Consider the following 6,000-nt stretch of genomic DNA (forward strand, 5'->3'; position numbering starts at 1 on the left):
CACGTCTTCAGCCTTCAAACAGAGTGGAACATCCCAGGTGTTTGCCCTGGCTGCCATAGGTGCAGGCTGCCTCTGGCCCTGAAGCACTTCTCTTTTGGAGTTCAGACTAGCATGAGCATGCAGTGATTCAACCATATTTGACTGTATCTTAGCTGAAAAAAAGTGACCATAAATCTCATCAAGAAAAACAAAACATAATGCAGGCAAGGTTGATAATGAAACAAGCAATCTGTGAGAGCATCCCAAAAGTCTGACAGTAAGACTGGAGACCTTGCTTCACAAAAGCAAAATTGACAAATGACTGGGTTTATAGTGACTATGTATGCAGAGCAACCTGAACCTCCTGCCCACTTCCCAGGTTGCTTTATGTTTTCACTTCTCAGACTTAGTCCCTTATACCCACAGAGCAAACTATGCAATAGCAAATAGCTGAGTTCACAGCAATGACAACATAGCACAACCATCTTCCCACCCTTCTCACAGAAAACCAGAAAATGGGACAATGTGTGCTGCTCAGTCTGGCTAAAGATTCAGCCTTCTTTCTGCCTGTAGGGAAAGTTGCTGCAACAGTATGCATCAGTGACTAAAAGGTACAATAAGTTGCAAAGTAGGAATGACACCAAGCTAGCTAGCTACTGCTCAGTCTCCAAAAGATTTAATGCTCATGACAATTTTACTCTGTCAGCAAATGAGGTGCTCAAAGCACTCTACCTTATAGGAGAGGAGAAAGGATTTTCCTTCCAGCTCCTTAATCCTATGTATTATTTCCAGATTTCCTGATTAGATTTGAAAACCTTGAGGTTTGGTTTTTTTTCCTCCATGACTTTGACTAAAGCTAAGAACTCTCCTTTGTCCCACTGGAGTCACCTTGCAACTTTCCTTCCTCCAGGAGCGCCTTAGCTGGCAAATTCATGCATTTTCCTGATATTGTAGTAGTCAAAGTATCATATGATGCAGGTTTTATTTCCTAGTTTCAGAAACTGTGTCTGCCTTTCCCCATAATTTACATACAAAGAAATAAAGGACAACCAGCCTCACAGGAGACATTTTATAATTTTTGTGAAGGAATGATTTGTCCCTTTCTGAACAACTGCCAATTACAAGCAGATTTCTGCCCTCCATCTCCACTCAGTGACCTGATCTGTGCTTACTACTGTGATTCTGCAACTTCAACAAGCACTCAGGAATTACATTGGAAAATGCCATCCTCATCTTTCTGAAATACTGATGTCAGCTTACCTCTGGCACTGTGCCTTCTCCCAGGATGTATCAGACCAGCCACAAAATTTTGATTCAGACATTCCTTGTTTTCCTTTGAAAACACTAGAAATTACATTTGACCTATCTGTAAGGAAATGAACTGCTCCTACAGAGGATGCCAGGAACAGAAAATCCTTCTAAAGAAGCTTCTCTTCTATTCCATCTCTGTCTTGCTCTGACAACTGGTTGAAGGGAGTGAGATTCTCAAAGTCCATTTTACTGTTGTTCTTAGTACGAAAATTAATAAAAATAGTCCCAGACTATGACTGGAGTTTCTCCATGGTATAACACAATTATCTGAGTACAGCAAATTCAAGCCAGATTTTTTTTCTTTAGTCTGGGCAACTTCCTCATTATATCACCTCTTTTCCCCTCGGTCTTGAAAATTATGAAGAAAAATGGATGGTTATAAAAGGTCAGACTAAAACTAGACTTCTAAATAAGATTTGCAGTGGTGCTGAGCACTTCTAGTCTGTAAGTGTCTGCTTGCTTTTTTTGCTGATGTGTTTTAGCTACTTATTATTTTTACAATAATATCCCTAGATGCTTATCTTCAGAACCCCTTGCTCAGTGAAACACACTGAATTGCATTTTTCCCTGAGTTTCTCAGAAGAAAGCTATCAGTAATCCTTGCAGTATAAATAGTCTTCCTTGTAGTATAGACTGCAGCAAAAAAATGAGGTAAAGGTACTCAACAAAGAATCATAGAATCATGAAACTGTTTGGGAATTTGGAATCTCTTAAAAGAGTCATCTACTCCAACCCCCTTTTCATGGGCAGGGACACCATCCACTAAATCAAAGGGATCAAAGGCTCATCCAACCTGGACTTGAACACTTCTAGTTATGGGATATCCAAATTTCCCTGGCCAATCTCTATCTCATCACCTCTATCACAGAAATTTTCTTCTTTAGACCCAATCTAAATATACCCTAATTCAGTTAAAAACCACTGTCCTGAGTCCTGTCACTACCAGCCTTGCTAAAAAACTCTCCATTCAACTTCTTGTAAGATGTTTTTGTATACTGAAATGCCACAATAAAGTCTCCCTGTAGCCTCCTCTTCTCCAGACTGAACAACCCCAACTCTCTCAGCTGTCTTCTGATAATTTCCTCCACCAGACCTCCTCTAAGTCCATGTCTTTCCTGTACTGCTGATCCCAGACTTAGATGCAGTACTTCAGGTGAGGGTCTCGTGAGAGTGGAGTAAACACACATAAACATACTGTGAAAACACACTCACTGCCAGATATGATCATGCCTATTATGCCCTTACCAAGATATGTTTAGAACTTCTATGTGAATGCTAACATAGTGGGACCCAAACAAGGGATTAGTTTCCTTTTCTAGGTGTATGCTTATCTTTTACCTGTAAAAAGTGATTCCAGGTACGATTTCATCTGATTCTTCCTCTCTTCTGAAGCTAGACAAATGACTAAGAGCATAAAAAACACTTTACTGACTATGCCCTTTGCACACGATTAGATTTTAACAGATATGTCCAGATCTCAAAAATTCTGATGAATAATTTATGTATTTACCTGTGTAGTTAGCCACAAACTCTGTAAGGAATTTTCAATTTCTGATATGTTCCCTTCATAAATATAGGTTTGTGAGTTTTGATTCAACCTGCAAATAGCTGCACAATGGTGAATAAGAAAGTAGGAGTACATATCTCTTTCATAACCTAACTAGAAGGAGATATTTCATTCTCATGGTGTAATAAAATGAATGTTTATTGCTGCCACCAATGTTTCTTTCAAAGAAGGGGGAATACTTCTGAATTCAAAAAATAATGTTTCTTTCTTTATGAGTGACCAAGGTGCGGTGTACTCTCTGCAAAACTTAAGAACAGAAAGTGAATACCCTGAAGATATATACTGAATGTATGAAAGTGGGTAAGAGGATGTGGTTCCTCTTTCATCTGCCTTTCACTTTGAATTTCCAGTTAGAAAATACAAAACTCTTAAGGAAATATGGGACTAGAAATTCAGTATCTTTTTTTGTTGTTTTTTTCATAGTAAGGCAAAAATGTTGTATACTACCGAACACTTAAGTGTAATTGAGTAACTCAATCCAGAATTACAGCTGACATAACTATCAATGGTCCTGGGGAATTAAAAAGTTATTCTTCTTATTACACAGGTTGTGTATTGTTTTTTATACTCTTAAAATCTACACAGGTTTCTCTTTAATACTTACATACTTCATAAATATAAGGAGACTGAGCAGAGAAAATATATAATTTATTTTGCATACCTAAGATGGATGTATTTTCTTAAAAGGTAAAGGTAACCATTATTAGCAGTGGCTGACATTATACATTATGCAATTATGCATTATCCATTCTAATATTGCAGAAATTACACTAGCCAAGCATTCCTACATTTTTTGTGCTTATTTTCCACTATTTTTTTTTTGTTAGTGGTCAGAGGAAGGATGCATTGAAATAAAAATTTCAGTGTGAAAAAAGAAGAAAAATTGTTTAATTGCAAATATTTTCAATTGATAGGCAAGAAACTTCCTTATCTTTGAGGCCTTTAAATCATGTCAATTTGTATCATAGCCAGATTTGGTGCCATAAAAAAATACATAGCCACAAATGTAAAGTGAAAATTTCCATAGAATAAAGATTCTCCATACTTAGAGTTAACATTTCATTTCTTCATGATTAGCATCCATGTAAACATATACACGGTAGAACTGAAAATACCTTCAGATCCTTCAAGACTAAATGCAGAAAAGATAGAATTTCCTCCCTCTAATACTGAGAGTTGTTTAACATTTTGCTGACATTGAAAATTCATGCCTCCATCATAATCTTTCAACAGTTAAATATTGCAGCTTAATCGAAGAAGCAAGGCTGAGAACAAGTTTGTGCAAGTCTATTATTAACCACTATGACTGCTTAATTTTGTGTTTAGATGCTTTATTAATCACTAAAATATATTGTAATTGACAGACATTATCTTAGTAGGGTTCCATTCAAAACAATATTTATTACAGATTGGAAATACTTCCCTACTGCGAGTATGATGTTGTACTTGGGGATAATGTAGCACAATTATCCCATAAATAAAGTGTGTCATCATTTTTACTATATGATGTCTTGATCCAACGATTTTTCTAAATTGTTATGAAATAACAGAGTTTGCAGCTCAACAATACTATTAATTTATTAATTTTTTTTCCACAGACACATTCATTAGTAAGTAAGCCACCAGTAATGCTCTTTTTGTGAGAAAAGGCCTGATCTAGTCCTGTCAATTTCTACAACCATTATCTCAGACCTCTCAAGTGAAAATTAGCTAAAAAAAAAAAAAAAAACCAAACAAGAAAAAAAGATGGTTTCTTCCCTACTAAAAGGCCACACAAATAAATTTATTACAACATGGCACATTGTCTTCCTGTCCCACATTTTTCAAACTAGTCACAATCAGTTTCACTTTTAGGCAGTCAGAAAAACAATGGTTATTAAATGATTGAGGTAGTAGTCATAAGCAGCATCAAAAATTTTGAATAATAGATGAATAACTTGAACACTTTATGGATTTATTTTTATATACTGAAAGAATCTAAAAAGAATCCAAGTAAATTCTTTTGCATTTAAGTTTTCTGAACAGAGACATGTTAATAGCATTAAGTTGCTGAAGTCAAAAATAAATAGGGAGACATTTCTGCTTATAAAACTAACAAGAGCCAAAGAGGACATTTTCTTCAGTTCTGGGGAGAAAGAGCAGGAAGATGTTAATAGAAAGACCTTTGCAGTTTTAGTATTTAATCACATCTGGAAATACCTAGCAGAAATCTGTCTATAAAGAAAAATACATAACTTTAATAGATAATACCCCTAATTATAAAATGCACATATGAAACTGGTCAGTCTGCAATGCAAATAAATACATTGAAAATCTAATGGGATTTTACTTTGGAAAATTCTGCATGGCACTGCTCTCAACTTAAAACATTGAATAAGTTCAATGTTGGACTGAGACAATTGGGGCCCAACTGACTACTGAATGTCTTTGTCAGAAAATGTAACTTCTAAAGATTCATACCACAACCAAAAGTATAACTTTTCACACATGTAAATTATGGTAAAAAATATTTAGTTTATCATTATCGCAAATCTCTGTAGACTATAATATTATTTTTCAAAAATTTCAGACTGTAGAAATAAAAGTTAACATTAAACCCAGGAATTCATTCCTACTTTAAAAAATATTATTTATTTCAGACTTGTTCTTTGGTGATTCCAAAGTCTATTACTATAGAAGTGAGCAACTTTATCATTAATTAATACTGCCTGACAATTTAAAACAGCTTCTCCATATAATTTACATTACCTATGTACTCTAGACTTAGATTAAATGTCCTTCTTTTAGGATCAGCTTTTGCACTTCCCTCATCCTGAACATTAATGACTTTTTTATATATGATGATGGGTCTGATGGACACTAATATCTGATTTGTGTGCATTTTTCATAGTGGAGGAAGGATTGCAATATTTATTATTTTACATGGTGTATTTTATAGTTTTTTTAATATCTGTCTGTTGTTGCAAAAGCCTGGGAGACCTAATTGAAAAAATGTTTTTGAAAAATATTAACAAATGCTCACAACATAGGGTTTGACCTCCAAGTCTGTGCTGGCATCAGCACAAATAGGTCTTGATGCAGATTTTTTTGTGAAGAGCAGAAGTGGTAACAGCAGGATCATTAGCATGAACAGACTGTAACAG

The sequence above is a fragment of the Zosterops lateralis genome, assembly GCF_965231275.1.
Source record: "Zosterops lateralis genome assembly, chromosome: 2".
NCBI classification, from domain to species: domain Eukaryota; kingdom Metazoa; phylum Chordata; class Aves; order Passeriformes; family Zosteropidae; genus Zosterops; species Zosterops lateralis.